General features: G+C 43.3%; 1 long non-coding RNA gene across 1 annotated transcript in view; it reads right to left on the bottom strand.

Annotated features, from left to right (window-relative positions):
* Nucleotides 1-2,136: 2,136 nt before the first annotated feature.
* Nucleotides 2,137-13,487, bottom strand: part of LOC109144071 — a 47,820-nt gene continuing 36,469 nt past the window's right edge. The window contains exon 3 of the long non-coding RNA XR_002273331.1: nt 2,137-3,189. This is a non-coding gene — a long non-coding RNA (uncharacterized LOC109144071). The remainder of the gene's footprint in view (nt 3,190-13,487) is intronic.

Raw genomic sequence — 13,487 nt, 5'->3', positions numbered from 1 at the left:
GCAAGGATAGCAGAAATAAGCAAATCTCACTGCTATTTATAGCTGCTTTTTCTGCATCTCTTATTTTGCTGTGATGATTTTTAAAATAAGAAAATTAGTTGACTAGAAATTTCAACTTAGTCCTACTCTTTAGGATTAAATAAAACCTGAGCAGCTAGCATTCTGCCAGTTGTACTTGGAGCCACACAAGTGTGCACGGCCTTCTTTTTATTAAATAAACTTTGAGGTGAGTCAAGACATTGAAGGCTTCCTTACACCCCAGCAAAGGCATATCTTTAGGAGAGGTGACAGGAAAATTGCCTGTAATGAGAGAGCACACTTCAGCCAAACACACAGCGGTGCCTTCAGCAGCGCACACGCCTGTAATGAGGCACTCCTCTGAGCACCCTGCAGCCACACACACGCAGTCCTGCCTATCAACTGCTAGTCTGCAAAACTGTGTTTGAAGAGAGCAATGCCCAAATCACCTAACCTACCAGCCCCTCAAGTGCAAGGTGCCTAAGAAAGCAGAATCAAGTAGTAAAGACCTGTGCTCTGTGGAGCAAACAAATCACGTCTTCTGAAAGCCTCCAGGAGTACCCTGTCTGACAAGGTACAGACTCCTGCCTCTGCCCACACAGTAGGCAGGGAGCACAGACACCGGCAAGACTGCTTCATATAAGGCCTAAAATCTAGGTGCAAGTTAGGTGGCAAAGCCAGAAACACAAGTTAGGCTGGCCAGCCCCTAGCCCAAGAAGGTAGCAGTCTGAAACACCCACCCTTCCAAGAGAGCAGGGCCACATGGCGCACTGTGCTCCAGTGGCTGCAGGCAGCACGCTACAGGGCACAGAGCAGCACAGCCCCTTCACACCTGGCACTGTTTCTTTAAAGACATTTGGGAGATGTAGGGGCTTCAGAGTCCATTCAAGACTGAGTCCCAAGAACGGAGGAGCACAGAGTCACTTTGCGCATGTGAATTCCAGCCATCTGAGCCTCAAGCTGAAGGTGTATTAGTGTGTCTGTGATGCTATACCAGTGGCATGCAGAGTGTCATATTCTGCTCCAAATTGGCTCTAACACTTCTCTGGTACATGGGCTGATGAGCTTTCTAGGTAGACGCTCTTGCCATTCTATTTTTAAAAAACCTCCATGTAATGTCATATGATCCTTAGAGTTTCTCTAGGGACAACACACTGCTCCATGAGGGAGGCTGTGCTACATCTATCTGTAGCTTGAAAGCTGGCATGGACACGGCAGACAGTGACATCACCCGTCCACTCAGGCCTAGCACAATGCCAGATGGTGGAGTTCTGCATTTTCTCCCCAAGGGTTCCTTTCCTCCTGCACAGCGCTTCTCCTCTGTGGAAGCCACAGCCCAAGGCAAGAGATGACAACTGCACTGACAGCACAGAACAAACCATGTGGGCATCACTGCTGCATTTCAGCCAGCTCGGAATCACCACAGAATTTAGGTCTGAAGACAGCATCCGTTCCTTGTGCCTGAAGCTGCACAGGACATGCAGGAGGACACAGGAGTGTGGCCAATACTGTTAGTGCAGCCATCTGTTAAGATCTCCTACTTTCATGGAATGTGCTGGAACCTTCCTCTTGACCTCCTGCTAATTTAATTTAAATTGACAAACTAGTTCAAAAGTCATCAGAGTGACTGACAGAGGCTGAGGCTGCATAAAAAATGAGACATGAAAATGAGGAATGAGACAGAGAGAGAGGAGGAAGGTTTTTCTAGGATATTATAGATGAAATACAGGCAGCATCTAGTAACCATCCAAGCGAGCAACATGGGTGAACATCAGTCATCTGGCAGTAAATGGATTCTGACTTCTATAATGCAGAAAAAATGCTTAAGAAATACTGAAAACTAAAGCATACCCTAAAAAAAAAGTCACATTTAACATCAACTCTGAGACAATAAAATGGAGAAAACAATACTGTGGTATGTGGCAAAAAAAAGAATGGCAAACTTATTTCTCTTTGGAAAATAAATTTGCGCTGCTCCTGAAGTCTCTTTCAATTTCACAGATCCAGAAATGAACAGTAGGAAAAATATGCACAGTCTGAGAGAACATTTATTTTAAATAATGCCTGTCTATTTGCTGGAACATCAGAGAATTGAATAGCTAAATACTGTGTACCAATCAAAAAAAGGAAATTACAAATAAGCCAAAATTACTTTGGGGAGAAACTATGTCTATAAACAACAATAAAAACAAAGACCTATGTCTATAAACAACAACAAAAACAAAAATAGACTTTATTATGTTTTACCTTCTGACCCCAATCAGGAAAACAGTTCTGTTTCCTAACTTCTTGGTTAGCCCCACCTGCCACATAAATAGGTGACAGATCAAGCTGCAACCATTATATCATTGTCTGGGAAGGATTATTGTCATTATAATCTGCAGAAAAAACGTAATAAAATAAATACTGGGAAATGGAGATGAGGTTTTCAAAAATAAGCATAATTATTTGTATGCTCTTTGTCAGCAATCAGACATTTTCCTGTGCAGCTGACCAGCTTCCCTAAGCATGTACAAACCAAACACCGTAACACACTTGTCTACTGGCTCCACTGTGCACTTTCTCCCCTCCACTCTCTCCAGGATATGGCTTAAATTGCCAAGAACAGCTCAAGACAGAGCATGATTAAGTTGTTTTTCCAAGGAGTGAAGACATCGGTCTACCTGGCAACTTCGTGACCCCATTCCATAGCTTTTGGTTTGAAACTCTATATGATGGTCACAGAAGAAAGACTGCACTTCTATCTCGCTCCAGCAGTGTCTGAGCTTTCTCTCTCTTGTGCCAATAGTCTCCGTCTAACATGTCCTCCCACCTGTTTCTCTTCCAGACGATATGAAAACCTGCAAGACGGTCTGAAGTCTCAAGAATGCAGTGGTTTATGTCAGTGTACACGTCCTATTCCATGTTCGGGTAACACTGCATAAAGTGTTTCAGTATGTTCTTCAGGAAGATGTTTCATCCTTAATTTTCTGTTTATTTTCTTAAAAAACAAACATAAATCATCTGCTGCAAGGATAACATCACCTGGGGTTTTCTTCATCTTCACCTTTTTATGGCTGACGTGGATCGTTACTCATGGTAATGAGGTTAAAAGCATTTCAGCTTGCGAGCCAATACTGCATCTGGCTTCTCATCTCCCAGAGAATAGGCCAAATGACAAGAGCATCAGAACTGTGGTGGGAAAAGCAAAAAGTTATGAGGTAAGAAAATAATCAGTAACTAGCTATCCTAGATTCAACCAAGACCTTAATGTTATTTGATACCACCTCACATCATTGCAAGGGGCAGGGAAAAGGGACTCCCTCTGGCTTCTGAGAAGAAGGGCATGGCTTCCATTCAAAAACATATGGTGGAAGGGGGAAAGCTGTCTGTCATTGTTCATTTTTCTTGGATTCTGTGGTAAACATTTTTGCATGTGAATCACCCTCTCTTTTCTGTACTTCTGTAATTAATATTGTTGCTGTTTCTGTTTGTTTTCTTAGCTCATTGCTGTTTCCAGTAAATTGGTTTTATCTCAACACATGACCTTCACCCTTTGTGCCTCCAATTCTCTCCATCCCACTGCAGTGGGAAATGGGAAGGAAAGGGAGAGTGAGAGTGAGAGTGAGAGATCAGCATCTGGTTTGGGACAGTCTCTGTGGAGCACTGAATTGAACAGTACGATACCTAACCACAACACTAATCAGGAGACACACTCCTGAGTGAAGGGAGGTCTGCTTAGTGACGAGACTAGTAGCATGAAACAAAGCTCAGTCAGATGTGGAGACCCAGACAGCTCCACATCTCATGGTCACTGAGGTCAAGGCTGCCCCCAGCCTTCACATCCCCAACTAGTCCTTTGTTTGCTAGTACAAGGTCCAGCAGCCGACCTCTCCTCATTGTGTCCTTTACCATCTGTGCCAAAGTGTTATCATCAATGCTCTGCAGGAATCTTCTTGACTGTGTGTGCCTTACTGTGTTGTCTTGGAGCAGAGTGATTGAATTCCCTCACAGTAATGAGGTCTTCTGACTGAGAGGCCGTTTCCAGCTATCTGTAGAAAGCCTCACTTACTTCTTCCTCATGATCAGATGGCCTGTAGCAAACACAGCAGTGTCAGCCCTGTTAGCCTGCCCCTCAATTCTTACCTATAAGCTCTTAACCCACTCTTCATCCACCCATTGGCAGAACTGGATACATTCTGGTAGCTTTCTCACATAAAGAGCAGATCCACCACCTTGCTTTCTGGCTTACCTTTCCTAAAGAAAGCATATGGCTGTCCCTGACAGCATTCCAGTAATGCAAGCTATCCCATCTCTGTAATTGCCATGAGATTATGGCAGTGACAGCAATGAGAGAAGATTTCCTGAATTTTTTTTGCATATTCAAAATTGTTCTTCAGAGTGTTCAGAATCACCCTTTATGCCCAGGGTTGGTTACTAGTGCCTGAACAACCTTTAACACTGATTTGGTACACTGGTGTTTAATTGAATGTCTGAATCTCAGTGACCTCTGTATTCTACTGTCAATATTCAGCTTTCTCAGTGCCAATCATGAAAGAAGGAACCCTTACATTTAATGCTTTAAGGTGGTGCACAAACTTGTAACATTCTGGGATTACTGTGCTGATCATGGTAGCCTTTAGAGGTTTTTACACCTTTCTGCCAAAATTATCTTTGATTATTTGACATTTATCTAGAACTTGGCCACCTAATATCTCTGTTGCTAGAGAAAGAGAAAGATCAAGGGGTACTGCCTCATTACTTAATCTCTGTTGTTACCTCCCCAAAATCTATATAATCTGCCATTTTCCTCCAGAAGAAATCACATTGCAAAGGTTTCCATCATAATGTAAAGAGAAACTTGTAATGGTGTGTTGTTCATCTAAGTACTCCAGGCAAGACAAGGAGTACTATGAGGTACATCTGTATAAATATCCTTCTATTCTGTGTCATCACATATGTATGTGGGTTGAAATAAAATCACACCACTCTTCAGTTGCCCACAACTAGGCGGAATAAAACATAACCAGAAGGTCCGGTTCTTAACTAGTATAAACCACCAGCACTCTGTTGTCTCCCATGTTTTCCCATTATCCCCATCCTATGCAGCTTTAGTCCAGAGGAAGAAATCTATAAAGTGTCTACTACCCATTGCAGAAGACCCATATTCCTTTCTCATTGATGCCCCTTCTGTAGGATTTCTCATTCCCTCCTACCCAAAACTCCTATTTTGACCACATACAGAAGGCTTTTTTTCACTATGAGATAGAATTAAAGGGAAAGAGAGAGATGCCTGTATGCATGTAATTAATAGAAACTTCCAAAAGAAGGTCTGGCAGTTTGCAACATACAATTAGCTTTAATAACAAAGAAAAATAAATTGGATGACAGCTTACTCAGACTAACTGATTATCCAGTGGAATGTGAACTTATTAAACATTTTTAATCTAAGACATAAGATGGAATTTTCTAACAGCAAGGTTGATTGCCTATGGAACAATTTATCAAAGACTGCTGTAGATTATTTATCACTTGAGGTCTTTAAAACTGGACCTTCTTCTCAGGGTCATGCGCTAGCCAAGCATAAACTGCATCATGCAAAAGGCACTTTCTAGTAATCTGTGTTGGATGTCTGTGACTTTTCCAACCTGAAGGTCAGTCATGATTCTGTCTAGATTAAGGTCTAGATGGGAGAAACAGGTAGAATGCCCCAAAATGGATTCACTGCCAAAAAAGACTTATAGCAATAGACACTCTGATGCAAAGAGTGAGTGAAATACATCCAAGTCCAAGATATAGTTAAGATGCATGGAAAGGCTCTTTTTTAAGTCTGTAAGTGTTGGATAACAGCCTTAGAGGGTGGGTGCAGTGCAGACAGTTTGCAGTGACCAGGCATATCACTTCCAGCAAGTATTGGGTGACACTGCCCTCAGACGGTCAAGGCAGAGTAGGTAAATACTTCCTAATTCTTAAAGTAAACTTATTAACTGGTTATATCCATTTCAAGCAATGCACTGCAAACAAATCTCCATCACAATGAACCCCTGAGAAAATGGTCGTTTCTTTGTCTACAGCTATCAATAGTCCGGAGTGAGAATATTCCAGAGAACAATGTGCACTACAGAATAGACCTCCTGCTGCAAAGGGAGAACAGGAAGAAATTAAAAGGGAAAATCCTTCTCAGTGTAAGACCTTTGTACCATAGCTAAATTTGTCTAGAAAGTTAACACTAGGGAAATGAAATGGGTACTGCAAAATCCTCCATTAGCTGAAAGAATATTATATTAACATCAGATATAGAATATACTTACATTTTTAAATCATCTTTTATGCTCAAGTTATGAGAATGATCTGCACAGTGTGAAACTGGAGATGCTGGAATAGGTTATACCACATCTTAACAAGAATGAGGGGCACTGGGGAAGCAATTTAAACAGACTGGGCTACAGGAGGAGATTCAGGTTTCTTCTTCAGATTAGGTATTTACAGGTTTTCTGTATTGTCATATCATCCCAGTAACACAGCCCTTCTGAAGTGCAGCAGCTCAAGCATCTCTTCTCTGGCTGTCCTGACAGCTACAGACTTGGAGTCAGGCTCCTGCGACCACCCCGAGGAAGGCTGGCAGCACTGGCTTCAGGAGAAAGAGGAGTTCTCAACACTGCAGCTCAGCCACTGGCTGCACTGTCAAGACAGCAGCACCTGACCACAGGATGAGCCATGACACTGATCCTCTTCCAGCTCCTAACAGGCACACTTGCCAATCCACGTGTCCCCAACCTCTGCTCTCACCAGAGGAGATGGATGGAACCCCTTCCTGACCCTCAGTGGCTAAAATGCTGTCCTGGGCTGTGGGGCATGGGGAGATCCCAGCTCCAGGTCCCCAAGGACATCAGGACGGTGAACACCCTCCAAGGACTTTTGTGGTGTGACACCAACAGCTGGACCAAACAATTGAAGTCACCAGTGTGGTGCAAGCCGAGACTCAGGCTGGATTCATCTGAGATAATCTATGCTTGTGCTTCAAGACATAATGAATCACATTCCTGGGAGTCCCACTCTGGTCGCATGAGCTGCGAGTGAGCCACACAGACAGGGGCATCTGCACTGGAGTGTCCAAGTTTGGGAAACCGTAGACAGATAAGAAGTTGCCAACTCTCTCAATTCAATTTAGAACAAACTGAGATAGAAAGATTTTTTTAAGATAGAGGGAAGAAACTCCTTCACACACTTAAAAATTCAAAGAGACTCTTCCGAAGACCTGGGGTGATTAATCTGGAGTGGGAGAGGTCAGAAACCAGCTCAGAGGGCACATTTTGCTATAGTAAAAAACTGCCATTTTCCCTTCCTTTTTGGTAAAGTTGCTACCTTCCTGCTTGCTCAGACTAAGCCAAAAAAGATGTTTCTGTCCAATATTCTAAATTTCTATGGAAGGTTTTAATACAAACTCAAGGAGAATCAAGTTCTAAAATCCTTTTCACATGTCGTCTGAGAAAAAAAGTAAATAAAATCTCATCTTGTGGTTAAGCATATTAATGGTGGAAAACATGGCTGGTGGCAGGAAAAACGTGCCTCTGTCAAATGCTCTGTATAAGATCATTCTCATAATCAAAAGAAAACTAATCCTCTTCCACTAGATAACAGGCTTAGCTAGCCAGTGATTTTACTACCTCAAAGTTCTCTGAATTCAAAGATAAAAAGCGACAGAGATTTCAAAATGTTTGAAATGCATATAGCAGAAAGTACTTAGGTGAAAAAAAAATCAAACCAACCAACTTTCTCTCTTGGGTACTTTTTTTTAGAGAAAAAAAGAAAGTAGGGGAGAAGGACACTTTTCCACCTAGACTTCCTTTATCATCTGTCGCACGCTGTTCTGTCAGTTGGGGATTGGACCAGGCCTAGCCAACAGCCACCAGAGAAGTGTTACAAAGGTGCAGTGGTGCAAAAGGCGCTGTGCAGGATATAAACTGGTCATTTTCACATTTCTGCTGCAGGCGTGCCTGCCGTGGCTGTAGTATATTGAAGTAATTCTGATTTAGACTGCAATAACTTCCAAGTTTACCCAAAACTAGGCAGATGCCTACAAGTTTTCCTGCAGGGGCTTTTCACACCTTTTAATTGACTAAGAAATATAAAGGATAAACAGCCTTCTCATTAAAAAGACAAAATAAAAGATTTTATTAATTAAAATATTAAAATTAAATCAACTCAAAATTAAAGATTTGAGTTGATTAAACTAACGATGCCACTCTGAGTAACTTCAGCTGAGTTCCTCTGTTACCTCTGAAATAAAAAAGTTCAAAACTGAAAGAACCCAATGCGGATTTAAGACAGAAATATATTTTCCAATGTTTGAAAATTCTAGTCTTGGTAAATCTGTTCTTCAGCATCTCTGTGAAATTTTGGTAGGAGTCTCTCTACCATAGAAGGATTATGGGAATGAAACAGAATCACAGAATCACAGAGTCATTGAAGTTGAAAAAGATCTCCTAGATCATTGAATACAACCTTTGACTGATCACCACCATGTCGACTCAGTGCCATACCCAGTCACTTCTTGAACACTTCCACCTCTCTGGGCAGCCTATTCCAACGCTTAACCACCCTTTCAGTGAAGAACTGCTTTCAGGCAGTTGTAGAGAGCAATAAGGTCTACTCTGAGCCTCCTTTTCTCCAAGATAACTACCCCAGGAGTAGGTAAATACTTCCTAATAACTACCCCAGCTCCCTCGGCTGTTCCTTGTAGGACTTGGGTTCCACATCCTTCATCAGCTCCATTGTCCTTCTCTGGACACACTCCAGCACTTCAATGTCCTGTTTGTCATGAGGCATATAAACAGTGTTGAGGAACACATTCAATGCAGGTAGCTCAGGGTGCAGCTGCAGTGGGAGCTGCAGGTTGAGCTCTGGCAAGAGCCCCTGGAAAGAGGCCATGAACTGCCAACTCTTTGCAGAACAAGGGGCCCGGGGACCTGTGGCCCTGCCAGGTGAGAGGACACTGCGACACAGCAGGAGCCAATGACACCTGGATTTCCCTGTGTTTACGTGGTGGGGATATAAAAGCCCAGGGGTTCCTTTGTTCTGGGTCCCTCCTCAGAGGCAACCAGCTTGAGCTGTTATTTTGTTATAATGCCATGATTAAATTATTTTAAGGATTTGGACATCTAAGACTCTGCCAAGAGAAACCTGGGACTGAGCCGGTAAGGAAATCTGATCTGGCTGTGTGAGAGTGGGGTGTGTAGCTGAGATTGGGCTTCAATCCCAGCTCAGGTGGCGCGAGAGTGACTGACAGAGTGGCTCCTGGATGGCTGAGCGGGGAAGTTTCCTTAACAACTGGACACAGGATTCGAGGTGTGGCCTCACCATTGCCAAGCACAGGGGGGAATCCCTGCCCTGGTCCTGCTGGCCACACCATTGCTGATCCAGGCCAGGATGCCACTGGCCTTCTTGGCCACCTGGGCACACCCTGGCTCACGTTCAGTCGCTGCCACCAGCACCTCCAGGTCCTTTTCCTGTGGGCAGCTTTGCAGCCACTCTGCCCCAGCCTGTGGAGCTGCCTGGGGTTGTTGTGACCCAAGGGCAGGACCCGGCACTGGGTCTTGTTGAACTTTATATCCGTGTCCTCGCCCATCAGTGTCCAGATCCCTCTGGAGAGCCCTCCTGACCGAAAGTGTGCTCAGTTCCCTCATCCAGACCACTGATAAAGGTATTAAAAAGAATTTGCCCTCAATGCTGAACCCTGGGGAACAGCACTGGTGACTGATCACCAGGTGGATGTAACTCCACTCACCACCACTCTGTGGGCCCAGCCACCCAGGCAGTTTTTTACCCAGTGAACAGTACACCTGTCTAAGCCATCACCTGACAGCTTTTCCAGATGAATGCCATGGGAGACAGTATCAAAGGTTTTACTAACATGCAGCTAGACAACATCCACAGCCTTTCCCTGATCCACCAGGCAGGTCACCTGGTCATAAATGGAGATCAGGTTGGTTAGGCAGGACCTGCTTTTCACTCACCCATGCTGGCTAGGCCTAATCCTCTGGTTCTCTTCTACATGCCTTGAGTGTGATGGGCTCAAGATGATGGTTTCCATAACCTTCCCCAGCACCAAGGTCAGCTTGACAGCCTGTAGTTCCCCAGATCCTCCTTCTGATCCTTCTTGTAGACGGGCATTATACTAGCCGATCTCCAGTCCCCTGGGATGTCCCCGCTTAGCCAGGACTGATAACAAATGATGGGAGAGCAGCTTGGCGAGCTCTTCCATCCACCACCTCCCTCAGTACCCTTGGATCTCATCTGGTCCCAGAGACTTGTGAGCATCTAAGTGAAATAAAAGGTCACTTACTGCTTCCTTCTGAATTTCAAGTGGACTTTTCTGCTCCCTGTCCCTGTCTACCAGCTCATGGGACTGGTTGCCTTGAGGATACCAGGTTTTTCTGTAAAAACTGAGGCCAAGTAGGCATCAAGTATCTCAGCCTTTTCCTCATCGTTGGTGACAATGCTCCTCCCATGTCCAATAAAGGATGGAGATATTCCTTGGACCTTCTTTGGCTGCTGAAGTACTTGTAAAAATACTTTTTATTATGTTTCAGAGCAGTGACCGGATTCAGTTCTAGCTGAGCTTTCACCTTTCTAAATTTCTATCTACCTGACCTAATGACATCCTTGTACTCTTCTGGAGTTGCCTGGTCCTACTTCCAAAGGTCAAAAATTCTTTTTATTTCCCTGAATTCATGCAAAAGCTCTCCGTTCAGCCAGGCCAGTCTTCTTCCCCACTGGCTCATCTTTCAGTACACAGGGATGGCCTGCTCCTGCACTTTTAAGATTTCCTCCTTGAAATATGTCTGGTTTTCATGGAGCCCTTTGTTACTAAGGGTTGTTCCCCAGGAGATTTGCTGAACCAGTGTCTGAACAGGCCACTGCTCTCTACCCAGTGTAAGTACAGCTTTCTGTACTGGCCGTATGTTGCTTTTCACTAGTTCCCGAGCTATCATTGTACTGTGACTATGAAATGTGGAGCCAGGCTGCAGATGGTGCCTGCCCAGTGACTGTGAACTAGCGACATTTACGCAACACCACTAACACTAATGACATTATACCAGATCCATAGTATGAAGATTAATGCAGAATCTGGCCTGTATTAGCTGCTTCTTAAAAAGTGTATTATTATTCCCAAAATTGGGAATAATGTGTTACACTGACTCCAGCTCTAAGAGAGGCTAGGATCAGCACCTAGGACTCCTTTCTTGCAAACTCATCCAATTCTATTCAGAAAGATATTATCTAATGTGTTAGTATTGTTTTCTTATCTTTTCTTACACTGATGAGAAATTAGAATGCTTTCTCACTCTTCTATTTTTTTATAAGTTAACAGCCGGCAATATGGTTTTGTATAGATAGAACACCCAATATATAGGCAATAAATTATTCTGAAGCAAATGTTAAAATGTGGTAAGCCAGTGAAATACATCACAGTTTAGCTTGTAAATTAGTTGAAATTTAAACCTGTGACAGAATTTGCACTTTGTTGGACTGTGGTTAAAGCACAGTTCTGGAGGCCACAGGCTAATGGACGAGAAGGAGGAACCTGACTCCAAAATCTTGAAATACAAACTGCATCAGTCCAGGGGAAGGAACTGTGTTTCCACTATATCCATGCATTTCTATAAAATATCCTTCCACCTTACGCTAGTTAGGCCTTTTTATTTTTTTGTCTTTTCTTTTTCCACTCAACTAAGATGTAACAATAATGTGGAAAGGAAAATTTCTTGCATTTTGAAAAGGGGCCAGCTGGCAATTAAAAAAACACACATCCTGATAGAGATTTATTGAACAAGCTCTTTAAAACAAACCTGCATCAGTGAAATCTTGTCACCTAGCAGGGGGCCTAGTATTGAATTTATGATTAATGATAGGTAGGTGAACGGGTGGTTGAACACAGATGTGAGGAAAGAGTGAGGGAAGAAGATAAAATAGCAGCTCATTCCTTGGCTTGGCTAACACCAAAGCACTGACTAGCAAAAGTGATTGAATCACAGGTTGTACCTTTCTGTTGAAGCCTTAAACAAGAAGTTACCTTCACAGTGGCTCCTATAAACACCCATCTTAATATCTCAAGGTTGTCTGGGAGCAGAGTCTCTAGACTCTAAAATACAGGTTGTTAGCTAGGTCTGCTATAGCTAATACTCATGAGCTCCCTTGGTGACTCCAAACTGACTTTCAGATGGGTGTTTCCTGCTATGGATGCAGTTTTAAAGCAATTTCCTAAATATTTTTGCTGGATACCACAGCCAACAGTGGCAGCTATAGACAGCAGCAGCTGGAGTAGACATCTACCACCACAGGCTAACTCTGCACCAGATTGTGTAATCCATGTACCTCTCTGCCTGAGAAGCCTGACTCTGAAGTAAACTCGTAAGTTTTAATCAGTGGTTTTAATTTTTCATTATATTCACAATGAAGGCTGCTGTCAAAGTAACTGCTCTCCCTAAGGCTGTGTTGGGACATCTGATCTTCACTGAACACAAGAAGTACAACTGACAGAGAAAGACAGTCCTAAGCTAAGACCTTTGAGCAGCGTCACACAGCCTCAGCTGGATCCTTGATCAGGATTTTTGCCCTTGACAAACGTAGTGTCTTGGGAAGGACAAGGCAAGATGTTGCGGCTGCTCACTTGAGGGGGCTGCCAAACAAGGGCTAAGTTTTTCATTCTTCCCTAATTAGGGAAGGTGAGCAGAGAAATCACCAAAATGTGTTGCTCAGCCCCTTACCTTCCTAAATCACTCAGAAAGTGTGTTTTCTCTCTTTTCCACAGGAAAGTATAGCCATGAGCCTGCCCTAATACTCTTGCAGCATCCAAGGGTTCCCCTACACTCAAAGCCCAAAAAGACTTAGCTGTCAGGCTATAATCAGTTGGGCTTTAAGCTAGCACCTACTGTTCTTGTAATTACCTTCTTGTAGTGATTGTTTGTAGGAATTTTACAGGCTTGTCAGAAATTTGCCCCAAATGTCCAGATGTGCTATGTTACGTGCTATGGCTCTGGAGACACATTCATGATTTCATTGCACTGATATGTGCTTTCTCTAACCTAAGGACCTTGGAGGTTAGGGATTTTTTTTTTTTTTAAGGAAGGAATGGGGGCTTTTTCTGAATAGATATTCAGTGACTGGCTTTCCTTCGGAATTGCAGGCACCACTGATGCCCTAGTATGTGGGCAAATGGACCAATACTTCAGCAGATGTTTCCCTAAAATGGGACTATTAGTGTTTGCAGTTTTCAAAGGGAACTTCTGTACTTCAAAGCGACAAGGTTCAAGCACTACAAATGCTTGTAGTCTGATCTTTGCCTCCAAGCAGAACACCACTAACTCTCACTGGTTTGCAACACTTGGCAGCACACTGATGGGCAGTATAATATGTATAAAAATGAGAGAACAAAATATATGGAAGGCTTCGATGGTGGTGCAAAGGGCTGGGTAATACCTTGTACA

This window comes from Corvus cornix, chromosome Z, assembly GCF_000738735.6.
Source record: "Corvus cornix cornix isolate S_Up_H32 chromosome Z, ASM73873v5, whole genome shotgun sequence".
Classification (NCBI taxonomy): Eukaryota; Metazoa; Chordata; class Aves; order Passeriformes; family Corvidae; genus Corvus; species Corvus cornix.
This window is presented reverse-complemented; position numbering and strand designations above follow the sequence as displayed.